General features: G+C 35.5%; 1 long non-coding RNA gene across 1 annotated transcript in view; it reads left to right on the top strand.

Moving 5' to 3' along the window:
- The window catches only part of LOC122811142, a 381,494-nt gene extending 376,562 nt beyond the window's left edge, over positions 1-4,932 (top strand). Inside the window, exon 2 of the long non-coding RNA XR_006366215.1 lies at positions 1,467-4,932. This is a non-coding gene — a long non-coding RNA (uncharacterized LOC122811142). The remainder of the gene's footprint in view (positions 1-1,466) is intronic.
- Positions 4,933-13,905: the final 8,973 nt, after the last annotated feature.

Raw genomic sequence — 13,905 nt, 5'->3', positions numbered from 1 at the left:
TATAAACAAAGGTTGCAAGTATATATCATACATAGAATACTGTACTGCCTGTCATTTTGTGTTTTCTGAAGTTAATCTCAGAGTTATCCATCTTATGATTGTTTAGCCATTTAAGTAACTGAGACTTAAAATGGTCAGAAAACAGACAATTGTATGCTGAATACAATGAATACAGAAGTGAATGGCTTCTTTTTATTTTGAAACAAGTTATTCCGATACTGTGATCAGTGGCAGGTAGAGCTGGATTAACCATTAAGTAAAATAAGCATGTGCTTAGGGCATCAAAGGAAGGAAGGCACCACAGGAATTTCCATTGCCGGATTTACCATGGACCATATGGTGCAAAACTGCAAATGCTGCAGCTAAACCAGGTTCCACAAAAAGGGCTCCTACAATAAATGAAAAAGATACATAAATATATATAAAATAATAAAAATAATAATAAAATAGTAAAAATAGAGGCTAGCAATATATATTATTCTTGGAAAACAAACAAAATTAGAATCTGGTAACTGCCACACTGTCCATCAAGGCTCACGTGATTATCCTTGTCTTGATCATGTCAGCTGTTTCATTCAATTATCCACTGAGAGAGAGGGCAGAGCAGCATTGTCAGATGTATGATAATTATCGTACATGTACAATAATTTTATGGCATGTACAGTAATACATAGCATACCATTAGCATACACATTTTGTACGATAATTTGAAAAATATTTAATTTTGTAAGAGAAATTTATATGAAAACAAAATAAATATTTTTAATGCCATACATTTTGAATTTACACTCACAGATTTCCCTTATTACTGTAGATGCATGTGCTGTGTGCCAACAGCACAGTGTGCTAACATTTTAACTTTGTAAGTAGGATGATTCCTTTTTTTTTCTATTTCTCCTTTCAATTTTCATTACACTGACAATAAATAATGTAATTATTGTTTCATAATTTTGTGGACTGGCAGTGCTTATAAAATGTTGTGAAACTCATGAAAATGGTCAAACACTGTATAGTGCTGCTTTTGACTATGGATGTATTTTCTGATTTTTATTTATCACATGGTGGTGGACTAGTGGTGATAACTGAGTTTGTATTTCACTACGTCAATTTAAGTGGTGCTGGTGATTTTGTCATGTGCATTTTTTGTACGTGGTGCCATAGTGATGGGGGTGAGGACAGCATGAGTGTTTTTTTCTCACATGGTGGTGGTAGTGACTAAGTTTATTTCATCATGTGACACAAGGCGGACTGCATCCACATGCTACTATGTATGTTCAAGTTCCGCTGATGCTACTAATTTATTGAGACAAAATCGATCTATATTAATTAAAGCATGAAAGCACAAGATTCAGCTGTAAGCGAGTATAATTAAATTGTTAGTATGGTTCTGCCTGTGATATGTGTAACTGTGTTGATTGCCACATAATATGCAAACAAAATATTCTTTTTATTTCTGTATTTTACAGATCCCAAGAACTAAGATGAAATGTTTTCAATTAAGTGGCGCACAAAAGCAAAAACTATCAAAAAAGGAAGAGAATACTTTGGATTTAGTGTCCAAGACTCCAAAGCTCACTGATTTCTTCATACAAGTTCCATAAAGTGATATACCGATTCTGGATCAAAACCGATCTCTGTCATCAGAAGCGGACACAGATACCACTTTGATCACTTCGAACTCAAGATATGATGATGTTGGAATCACCGAGGTGTCACAAGCAGGTTCATCTAGCATGTCTTACTACTGATCTTACTTTTCCTGTAAATTTTCTTGATACCTCTACTGCAAATGTTGATTCAAGTTGCTTTACAAGACATTCTAGGGTTGAAATAATTGTTGAAAATGAAAGTTTAGTGGACCATGGTGATGGTATTGAAATGATTCAGCCTGAAAAGGAATAGCAAAAGATCCAGGGTTGTGGCTTGATTTTTCTGATGATGATGTGGCTTATTGGACTGCTTATGGACCCCGTGACTGTCAACACCACAATGGGCTATTTGACAAGTCTTACCAACATTTCAATAGTGGCAAACCTGCAAGATACTGTTCACAAAAACATTTCATTTGGACAAAAACTAATGGTGAGAAATAGAAGAGAGAGTGGTTATTGTATTCACCATCAACAGGAGCAGTTTACTGTTTTGTTTGTAAACTGTTTACTCCTAAAATTTCTCACATTTTGTTATAAAAGAAGGGTTCAGTGATTGGTGAAATACTATTGCAATTGATCATCATGAAAAAAAGCACTACTCACCAAGACTCTATGATAACATACTTAACTTGCACTCACAGACAAGGTACATGGTTGGGGCAGCAGTTGTAAAAACAAATTCAGGAAGAGTGAAATTACTAGGAACATCTTGAGGAGTGTCATAGCTGTTACTCATACATTAGCTGAACATGACTTGGCTTTTTGAGGAACAGAAGAAGGATCTGGATCATTGCAGAATGGGGATTTTTTAGAGCTGCTTGAGCTCATTTGCCAGTATGATCCATTTTAGCTGGTCACATTTCAAAATATTAAAATATTGGCAAAGGAAATCCTTCTTACCTGTCCAAAACCACCTATGAGGAACTCATTCAATTAACGGCTGAAAAGGTCCATGCGCTCATTGTTGACAAAGTAAAATCTTCTGGTTATTTTTGTTTGTCAGCTGATTCAACACCAGATGTATCACATATCAATCAGTTAATGTTGTACTTTGGTACTTAGAAGATGGACAGCTTATGAACGCTTTTTAACCTTTCTGGAAATTAAAAGCCATACCGGTGAGAAAATGGCAAATCAGGTATTACAGTACTTACGTGAAGTTTCTAAGCTAAACTTTTCAAAATGTAGAGGTCATGACAACACTGCTAACATGTCTGAGCATTATAAGGGGATGCAGCAAAATATTTTAGAAACAAACAAGTTTTGCTATATATGAGCCCTATGCAGCCCATTCATTAAGTCTGGTAGACCAAAGTGCTGTTGACTGCTGTCAAGAGAAGGTTAATTTCTTTTCTACAGTGCCGTTGTTCTATACCTTTTTCAACCTCAACCAGTCGATGGAAAATTCTTAAGGGTTGTATTGGAAATGAAAGTATGAAAGTGTCTTAAAATCCCTCTGTGATACCAGATGGGAGGCACATGCTATGGCAACAGCAGCAATTTTGAAATTGGGGCACCAAAATCTTTTAAGTTCTTAGGGCCTCTAAAGCTCTTATCCTGGCCATGGCAGCAGGTCAATATTTCATGCAATCTATGTGGATAATGTATGACTGCATGGAATGAAGAAAATATAAAAATAGTACAGATGAAGCACAAACTTAAAATTATTTCACAATGACACGTCAGTGGGTTTATGATCATAATTTGTCCATAAATGTTAAAAACAAGTTTTTATTTCTTCTAGTGATGTCAACAATTGAGAATTAATCAAGGAAATTGAATTTAAAGGTTTGGAGATGTTGGTTGATAGGAAATTATCATTCAGTTCCCATCTAAATGAAATTTGCAAAACTAGATTTTAAGTGATTACATATATGTTTATCAGCCTCATATGAAAAATTGCAACATGGCTACAAATTATGGTCACCAACTATGATAGAAGAGAAAGGCTGAAAAATGAAAATATTTTCACTTACTCTAGGATAAGTGAGGAATTTCATCAATGTATTCAAGGAAGCAAATGACAGTTTAGTTTTCAAAAGTTTGGTTTGAATAGAAACTCTATGAATGACATGAAAGCTTAAATGACCATTGAATAAGATCTGAAGAAAAATAGCAATATTGCCTGAGAGTAACATAGCAGTAGAATGTACTACCTGATAAGAAAAGAGCATGTAATGGCAAAACAAATTGCAAAGCAAAACTAGATATGCATCTTGGATATTATGGTTATAGAATTTGTTAGGCATGCTTTCTACATTGTCTCTGTCTAAATACTAATTTCTATTCTAAAATCTGTGTTTGCATTTGTAGTGTTTCAGAAAAATATTACAATTGTCTCTGTCTACATTCTAATTTCTATTCTAATATCTATTTATGTTTGTATTTGTACTCTTTCAGGAGAATACTGTAATTGTCAATATTATGTTTTACTGTAATATAACTTTAGTCAGCGCATGACTAGACTGAGTATCAATAAAGTATCCTTAAATCCAGTTAAAAGAAGAACTGAAAACTATTGCACATCATCTGGTACACCACATCAGTCAGCTACTGACTATCAACTCAGTGAGAATGTGCATAAAATGTATTATGCACATTAAGATGGGAGGCATTCTTTTTTCTGAAACCCAAATGTACAAGTCAGATACATTCAAACACAGTACTTATTTCTTGTTCCTAAGTAACCAAATCATTTATAAAGGGAAATACTCATTTTTTGTTTCCATGAGTAATGAAAACCTAGAAGGTAGTTATAGTATCCTGGGGAAGGGGACTGGTGTGCAAGAGTTTTCATCCAACAATAATGCAATCTGTTTTGGTCAAAAGTTTCTCTGAGACCTTCTGACCGGTGTTTTGTACATTCATTTTGAAATGTTTGCATTTTGTTTTGAAACCACAATAAGACAACATTAACAAGAAATATAACCTGTCTGCAAGGACAACTCTAAGTGTGGAAGTGAATGAATTAGGTTTGATGTCTTAATATTTCAAAGATAGTATTGGGAAAATAGTAAAATTAAATACAAGTACAAATGAAATTAATTTAATGATCATCTATGTAAGATTAAACTATTAATTAAACAGTATGACTTTACTACAGGCCCCTTCATTGCTGTTCTGTTTAGAAAGTATATCCTTTTTGTTTTTTTTTTAGCATCAGTGACATTGACAGTATGGTGAGATACAACTGGAATAGGAAATAGAGACATAAATAAAGAAACCTTTCAAGCAGGTGTAAAATTATTGGAGTACAATAAAAGTGAAATAATCACAGACATTACGAGTGAGACATTAGTTGCATTTTTGATTACCATCAGTCCTGCCTATCGTTTTATTCATTTGTTTGCTTTTTTGTTTGTTTATTTTGATTTGGTTACTCCACGGTGAAATGACCAAATACCGAGCCCAGTTAGTCAGACAATGCAAACTATTAAGTATGGTTACTGCTAAGCTTACAGACAAAGGAGACCATCAAGAAGCCCAATATTAGTGGGAATCTAATAATGTCCCATATTGATCAAGCTTGATAAGGAGAGAATTTAACAGAATTGGACACTTATCTGAAGAGACGAGGAAGTTTTATTTATTTATTTAGCTGTCAATTTACTTCCATTTGTTTACAGAGAAAATCCAAATGGCCTAAAAGCCCCTCTTCAGATGAGGTCCAGGGAAAAAAAGCTCCAACAAAGAACTTCACAGTTATAGAATGATCAGCAAGAATGAACTATCAGTTGAATATGTTACAGAAAGAAACATAATGAGATATGATTCATAAATGTAAATATTATTACAGTACATGGTATAGAAAATAATTACAAATCTGCCTATGGTCTTTGTATTTTTGACAAAAGAGAGACTACAATTTATTTACAACTTACAATACATCATATATAACATAGTGTGTACTGCTTCAACAAAGTATATCATGCAGTGGAGAAATACATTTATGTATATCACAGTGGATAGTATAGTAGAACAATATCAGAGAAATTATAGCTTAGCCATGTTCATTCTAACAATGTCTAACATAAAATGTACATACAGTATGCTAGCAATTATGCTACATTTAAAATGTATTACCTGTGTGAAGAAGGTGACACTGAAAATGCTGAAAAGATGTAAGAAATGGAGTAGCTAACTGAAGGTACATTACTGTTTAATTTATATCCATGCATGCCTGCAGTAGAAATCAACATTTATGTGAGTCTGTAAAGCCGCAAAGACAGAAGAAATTGTGCAATGGTCTGTTAGCAGGTAGAGTTCTACAGCTTCTAAGAAGTTAAAAAAAACTGAAGGGCTGTTTAATGAAGTTATTATTTTGGGGACTGGAATGTTGCTTTCAGAGGAGAGAACAACAAAAATGGAAAAAAATGATCAAATCAACAGTTAAGGGTGAGGCCATTTACCTATGATTTATTTGCATAACTCACAAGCAAACATAACAGATCTTGCTTGCCTCTCAACAATATCAGTACAGAGCTAGCTTACAGTGACAAGTCATAGATAGACAAATCTTAAACTCATCTCCCATAGTGGGAGAAGCACTCCTTGTCCACAGATTATTATCGATGACTTCATTGCCCGCACAGCAAGTACCACAGGTCCCAGTTTGACTCTGAGGGGGACTTTGTACTTTGATTGACCAATATATTGCTTCTATATTCAGTCATGATTCTGTCACTTCTCCAGTTTTTTTTTTTTTGTAATTGATAATTATTTTATGTCATGTTTTATAATACAACTATTAGGCACAATTGCGCCATTGGTAAGATTTTCTTTAAAATAATTGGTACTGTACCATACCTCTCACCCTCTTACTGCAAGAAATCTGGACAAAACCTGACAAAATGGGGAACAAAGGCCCAAAAATAGGGACACATTTTAAATATTGCTCTTATAAACTTAGAAAGTTGCTAGAATAGCAGGATTTGTGTTACCATACATTTTCTGAAGGATATGAAGTCTGAAACTCAAATGGCTGTCATTATTTATTGATTTTAATCCTTAAATCATCCCAGTGATTTGTCAAAAAAAAATTTTATGAGGAACAGACCAAAAATATGACACAATAATCTGGACATTCTGCAAAAATCTGTACAGTTGCAAGGTATGTACTGTACTAAAAAGAAAACCAGAGACATCCTCTACAAATCAGTAAATAAAATTAGTAATTCACTGCAAAACTATGAAATTAATGCAACAGCTTCACAATCTTAATACATCTCTCACTATATACTGCCCACAGTAACAATTCCAGGTAACAACTGTTCATTATTAGACATTTTTGCATACAACCTCAAGGCAGTCACCATTCAGCTAGTAGCTTCATTGATGGTGTACAATAAAGTGAGTGGCACTGAGGTCAGCTAGTGGAATGTATTCATTGCAGTGAGTCTGTCGAAACCTGTGCCATCAATAAGGAACCAAAGCTGCACTTCAAGCCAAGTGAAGGTGAATATGGCTGAAGCTTCACAGGTAGTAGCAGGGTAGCTACCAAAAATCTATCCACTTTAACTTTATTCTATTGTTGTTAACAATACTAAAAAAATAGTCTGTCTTATGTCTGTCTGAATCTGCTTTCCAGTATCCTAGTCTCATAGATTCACAATTTCATAAGTTTGACTGTCGTTGTTACTTAAAAAAAGATCCATTGCCTTAATCCTATGCTCATAGTTTCTACTTCCCATATATATATTCTGATTACATTTGAAAGCATTTAATGACTGAACCCTTTTAACTGTAGAGAAGTTTATAGTCTTGAAGGAATTGTACAATGTATATGGTACATTTTTTATTATGGATGTTTGTTTCTAGAATTAGGGTCTTAGATCTGGTATTAGCACCCTCATTGGTGCAAAGAGTTTCAGACAGAACCAAATTAGGTATTATCTTATCTTACAGAGCATTAAAAGAAAAGCTCTTTGTGAACTACAAGAAATAGAATATGAGTTTTCAAGAATTTTTTTCACTAATTTCAAATTTTCTGTACCTATATTTTCTTAATAGGTCTCATTGGACTGTTTCAGGTTCTTTCATGTGGCATGCAGAATGCAGCATTGTATTCAGTGATGGGTTGGAACAGTATCAATAAAATGATACAATAACCTCCCTGGAGTGACTAGACATGTCCTTTGAATTAGATGAACTACAACATGTATTTTTCTAATAGTCAAAGTTTCAATTGTTATATGCAAAAACTCAAAATAAAAGCCACAGATAAATAGCACATCATTTAAGTTTATTTATTCTATCAGATAAGGAGCACCTTGGACAATTACTGTGGCCTTCTAAAGTTACCAGATATCACAATTTTAACACTTTTATGTTATAGGAAAATTAAAGAACTAGTAACAAACTTAAATCAATTAAACATAATATATAAAGAATTAAATCACTTGACTGATAAGAAATTCCTATAAACAGACCTTTGCATACATGTCTAAATAAATGTTGACATTTTCTTATCAATTTCCATATGCATCTGCTAATATAATAAAAGTATACCCATCACATGTATGAATAGCAATAAATGTACACTATAAATATAATGATAAATGAATAGAAAACACCATAAACATTCCTACATATTCAAACTAAATTATTGCATTCAATAATTCAATTTTAGTTTAATATTTAAATCATGTGATGGGCATGTGTTGCACTTAAAAATATATTTTGCCTCTATCTTACAAAGTACATCTGAAGTATGCTGCATTTGTCAGCTCCACCGAATCTTATGAAGTAAAAAAAATAATAATAATTTATTTTCCTTCACCAGTCATCTCAGAAAAATGCTTGCCACTTGTTCTAATAGCAATATATGTGCATGTTCTTCTTTCGGCTTTTCCCGGTTAGGGGTCGCCACAGCGGAACTCCGGTCTGCTAATGATTGGCAGTAGATTTTTTACAGTGCCAGCTCGATGCCCAACCTTCAACAAAGGCACGCCCATTTACACATGTCTTTCGAATGCCACTCGACCGCAGGGAGGACATAGAGACTCCACACAGAAGGCGCTCCAGCTGAGAATCGAACCGGAGAACCTCTAGCTGTGTGGTGACAACACTACCGCTGTACCACAGCGGCTTCTAATAGCAATATATGTGCATAATGTTTGTTAATTTTAATTTGTTAATATAGTTTGATTACTTTTACATAAATGTTACATAAATGTATATGTACCTATGTCATAAGTGATAACTCAATAAAGGTGTATAAAAATAAATAAATAAATAAGTTTAGAAAGCTGTCTGTTGAAATCCCTGAATTTTAATGATGGTGTTATTTTCATATTTATTTTGTGATCATAATTTATGTCCTTTTTTGCCAAGTCTCTTAATATTACATTTACTGGCTTTAAATATGAAGTTATTGCTGCTTCAACAGATACATAGTTTTTTTTTTTTTTTTCAGAATCTCTCTTCCCTTAGCAAGAAAATACTGTTTAATATCAAACAAAGAGTGAATCTAGTGTGCCATTTTGGATAATCTCCCTTTATAATTTCTCCAAATCTTTTGGGGTTTTAATACCATGATGGAAATGGACCCCATTCCTAAGTCAAAGTATGATTAAAGTTCATGAAATTAGTATTGTTTCAATCTTTGATGTTAGTCAGAAGTGTTCTTTGCAGCACCCGCAATGTGCCCAGTAATGACTCTTTCTGCAATTCGTGCAGTTACATGTATCAGTAACATATTTAAATATGATTGTAGATTCTGTTTTATAAGAGCTGTTGCTTCTACTACCATTTGAACTGTCTTAGTATCTCTCTTCCATGTTGCTCTTTCTTTCTGCCTTCAGATCTTGATATTTTATGACTTTGTGTCTCTCTGTATGCATGACACTGTAGTCACTGGATGTAGCAATTTCAATGATCAATGCTATTTCTGTCTTCTTTTCATGGACCACTATATCTGGTTTTCTCACATCTATTGTTTGAACTATTGGTAATGTGTGATCCTGTGTGATGTAGACATCATCATTTTCTATGGTGCTTTGTGGCTCATGTTTCCAGTGTTTTTCAGCTACTTCAATATTATAATGTTTGCACAACCCCAGTGCAACAGTCTTGCCACATTAGTATGCCTTTCAGTATACAGTCCTTCTGCCATTAGTATGTCACAATCAGCAACAAGGTGTGCAACTGTTTCCAATTTTGTTTTACAAAACCTACATTTGTCTATTTCTCCTACATGTTCATTGGACTTTTATCAACCAACATGTATGAAAGTCCACTATCTTGGGCAGCCAATATTAACCTTTCATCTTTTGGTTTGAATTTACCTCTCCTTAACCATTTCTGCATTCCATCCTGATCTAGATGACGTTGTTCCAGGAGTTTTCTATACTTGCAACTACATTTATGTATTTTCCACATTTCTTGCCTTCTCATCTGATCCTTCACCTTATATTCTTTCTTTTGTTTTTTTTTGGCAGTTTAATTTTCTGCCTGATTTTTATCTATGTCTGGTTTGATTTCCATTTCTGCTTGATGCTGATATGTTTCTGCTAGATTAAGCAGAGAAGTCATTTTAAATTTATTCTCCTCATGTTCAAAACTTTCACTATGTTTGGGCCTTCTGAGGTCAGCAGATATTTATGCATTCCTACAATTGCAGATCTATACATATAATAAGTCTCAAGGAGGCCCATACCTCCTTTGGAACAGAGAATATATAATCTTGGTATGCACTGATTTTTATAAATCATTTGATGATCATGAAGCATCCTTCTTGTTTTCCTATCTAATCTAGCCAACACCTTTTGGGGCCAGTCAATCACTCCAAAACTGTAAGTTAGGACAGGAAGAGCAAATTGGTTTATAGCTTGAACTTTGTTAGATCTCAACACTGTTTTCAGGATTAATTTAAGTCTTCTAAAAATATTTCTTACTAAGTTTTATTCACATTTGTTCATGTTTTATTGTTGATCCTTCATCAATTCCCAAATATTTATATACTCCCTCTTGCTCAAATTCTTTTGTATCGCATTCTTGTCCCAAACTGATGTTGTCTTGGTGCTGCAGCTTTCCTGCTTTAAAGGTTGCTTTTGCACGTTAATCAAGACCAAATAACATTCTTACATCATCTGAAAAGGTTTTGACTACTTGCAGTTGTGCTTTTAGTTCCTCATCTAACGAGATTTACTTTTAAATCATCTACAAAAAGAAGACGAAAAGTCTTTACACTTTGTTGCTTTCTGGGAGTCAAATTGTAGCCATGACCTAATCTGTTAAGCAGGCAGCTTAATAGGTTAAGGGCAAGGCAAAAGGGCAGCAGTGACAGAGTCACCCTGGAATATCCCCTTTGGATTTTTATCCCTAGAATAATAATTTGTCTTTTATCATGGCTTAACTGCAAAGTGGTTTGCCACTGTTTTATGGTCAGTGTTATGTAGTTTATCAGTGCAGGGTATATCTTATACATTTGTAGGAAGTCTTTTATCCATGAATGTGGGATACTGTCAAATCTCCATTGTGATTTTGTCCATGATTTAGAAAACCACAAAATATTTTATTTAGACTGATGGAACTTGTGTTTTTAATGTTACATGTGGTAGCAGCTAATAAATCTGTAGTTATATAAGAGATGTTTCTTCTTATCTGTCTAGCTTTCAGATATATCTCTTTGTTTAGTATAATGGCTAAATAACATTTTTTTCTGAAACACATTTGCTATGTTCTGTAGCTGGGTGTTCATGTTTCTGATAACATGTTACATTCATAACGCTATGCCTAAACAACCAAAAAAGTATTAATCTTATAGTCATCTATTTCCCTCCAGGCAACAATGCTGAAAACTTAGAACAAACTCTCAGTTGGCTTTCCACCTTCTATCCCCAAGAAACGATTATTTTAGGAGATGTTAACATTGACTGGTCTCTCCACTCCTCCCAACCAAATCCACTCCCCATTAACTTACATGGATTCTCCCAACTTATTCTTTCCCCCACTAGAGTTGGACATGCCCAACAAAAGGAGAGCATCATAGACTGGATTCTTACTAACAAGGATCCTTCCAACTATACCTCAGGGACCCTCCCCAACGACCTTAGCGACCACCTTATCACCTTTATTATTAAACACAAATGTCCAACTACAAACCCCCCCCTAACCAGACTAGTTAGGAACAGCAAGAATTTTTTCCCAGACCAATTTCTTGCAGACCTCAATGCATGTAACTGGTCCATCCTAAAAACTCTACCCTTAGATCAGAGCGTGTCATACTTTAATGACACCTTCCTCAAAATACTTGACTCTCACGCTCCTAAGCGACTCATTAGAACTAAGGAACGTATCGCACCTTGGCTATCTAAAGACACTAAAACTAAAATTAAACTCAGAGATCAGGCCTGGAACAAATGGAGAACCACAAAAACCCCTCCGGATCGCATCAAGTTTCTACAGCTTAGAAACTCAACCAAAGCAGCCGTTATGTCTGATAAAAAACAATATTTCTGTCACCTCCAAGACAAACATCAAAACAATCCCAAAAAATTCTGGGCCGGTTTCAGTCACCTCCTCCATCCAGGCAAATCCACTACCCCCACACCTGAAATACTCATGGATAAGGATCCAAGTGAAATAGCTAACTCTTTTAATTCTTTTTTTACTGAGACCATCCAGTCCCTCGCCAGTCAGCTTACTTCTTCCCCCTTGGCTCCAACCTCAACCAACTACCCCACTCAAACTGCCTTCAACTTACAACCCACCTCCACCTTCTACATTCGTACCCTCCTGAAAAAACTTAAACCAACTACCCTAGCGGCTGACCTACTCCCAGCCAAATACTTACAAATAGCATCTGATGCCATAGCCTACCCTGTATCAATCTTAATTAATCGGTCTATCTCCGAAGCCTCTATTCCCTCAATCTGGAAAATCTCTTATATCATTCCTCTCCACAAAGGAGGGTCCTCCACTGACACAACTAACTATAGACCCATAGCAATACTCTCCCCCCTATCCAAAATTATGGAACGCTGCATTCACAAGCAACTCATTACCCACCTCATACAAAATAATCTCCTGTCCAACACCCAACACGGCTTTCGCCCCCATCATAGCACAACCACGGCTCTCCTCTCCTTTGTTGATTCAATTAACCTCAACCGGAATAACAAATTAATATCCTCTGCGCTTTTTCTAGACCTATCGAAAGCCTTCGATATGGTCAACCACAAACAGCTGCTCCATACACTGGAAACCTTTAATCTTAGCAAAACTACCATAAGTTGGTTTAACGCATACCTCTCCGGTAGAAAACAGGCGGTACAGTGGCAAAACAGGATTTCAGACCTACTTCCCACTAACATCGGTGTTCCCCAAGGATCTATTCTCGGTCCCCTTCTTTTCTCCCTCTTCATTAATGGTCTACACTCTATCCTCCCTAAAGCCACCTGCATTCAATACGCGGATGACTCCACCCTAATCTGCTCAGACAACTCTCTCACCAAACTCCAAGTCACAACCCTAAACTGCTTTTCTATAGTCGAAAAATGGTTCTCAGATTTAAAACTCCTACTTAATCCAACCAAAACCAAATTGCTTCTATTCTACCCCACTCCAGCTACTACATACGGAATGGAACCTCCCTATACCCCCATCTCAACCTTCGCTGTGTCCTCTAATAATGGTACCAAAATCTATCCTGTCACCCACACCAAACTACTTGGGGTGACAATAGACCACAAACTTAGATTTGACATCCATGTTAACCAGACCATTAAATCACTTAACAAGAAACTTGGGTCCATGTATAGAATAAAGAAATTCTTAACCCCTCACACCAAAGTAACCATTGCCCGTACCCACCTCCTCTCCACACTCCTCTACGCCTCCCCAATATTCTCCTTCCTTCACAAGAAAGAGCTTAATAAACTATCCACTACCTATAACCACATAGCCAGATTCATTACCGGTATGCCCTACCGCACCCATCACTGCCTAAATCTAAAAACACTGGGATGGCTAGAATTGCCCAACATCCTCAAACTCAACCAACTTACTGAGGCATTCAAAATTATTAAACATCCTGATAAAACTCCCTCACTGAACAATATACTTACCCCCTACTCCAATCTTACATCCCTTAGGTCATCCAAAAGTATTCAAGTGTTAACCATTAAATCTAATAACTCGGGTGGTGAAGCTCTGTATGCCAATTCCATTGGCAAACCCTGGAATGCCCTCCCAAGCAACCTTAGACTTACACCCACTCTGCACCAATTCAAAATTCAACTCCGAGCTCTAT

Source organism: Protopterus annectens, chromosome 9.part0 (genome assembly GCF_019279795.1).
Source record: "Protopterus annectens isolate FY-2018-M chromosome 9.part0, PAN1.0, whole genome shotgun sequence".
Lineage (NCBI taxonomy): Eukaryota > Metazoa > Chordata > Ceratodontiformes > Protopteridae > Protopterus > Protopterus annectens.
This window is presented reverse-complemented; position numbering and strand designations above follow the sequence as displayed.